Raw genomic sequence first — 806 nt, 5'->3', positions numbered from 1 at the left:
GGGGGGGGGTGCATTCGGTGTTGGGGCAAGTTAGTAATGGCGCACCATGGGGTGGTGCGCCATTACTAGTTTAACTAGTAATGGAGCACCACACCCATGGTGCTCCATTACTAATTTTGAAAAAAAATAAAAAAATTGATATTTTTTTGAAAAAAACTTAGTAATGGCGCACCAGTGGAAAGTGCACCATTACTAGTTAAAACTAGTAATGGCGCACCGAGACATGGTGCGCCATTAGTAACAAATTTTTTTTTATTTTTTTTTACTTTTTTTTCAAAACTACTAATGGCGCACCATAGATGTGGTGCGCCATTACTAATTGTCTATGCAACGGTGCGCCATTAGTAACAAATTTTTTTATGTTTTTTTTCAAAACTACTAATGGCGCACCACACACCAGGTGCGCCATTAGTAATATATTACTAATGGCGCATCGAGACATGGCGCGCCATTAGAATATAGTAATGGCGCACCACATCACAGGTGCGCCATTAGTGGCCATTCCATCTATATCCCTTTTTGTAGTAGTGGAAGATTGAAAAAGTTTTGAAAATGTTAAAGTATGAAACAATTGCTTGGCTTGTCATCGGGGTTGTGCATGATTTAAATACTTTGTGTGGGGAAGATGGAGCATAGCCAGACTATATGATTTTGTAGGGATAACTTTCTTTGGCCATGTTATTTTGAGAAGACATAATTGCTTTGATTAGTATGCTTGAAGTATTATTATTTTTATGTCAATATGAACTTTTGTCTTGAATCTTTCGTATCTGAATATTCATACCATGATTAAGAAGATTTACATT

This window comes from Triticum dicoccoides, chromosome 2B (genome assembly GCF_002162155.2).
Source record: "Triticum dicoccoides isolate Atlit2015 ecotype Zavitan chromosome 2B, WEW_v2.0, whole genome shotgun sequence".
Classification (NCBI taxonomy): Eukaryota; Viridiplantae; Streptophyta; class Magnoliopsida; order Poales; family Poaceae; genus Triticum; species Triticum dicoccoides.
This window is presented reverse-complemented; position numbering follows the sequence as displayed.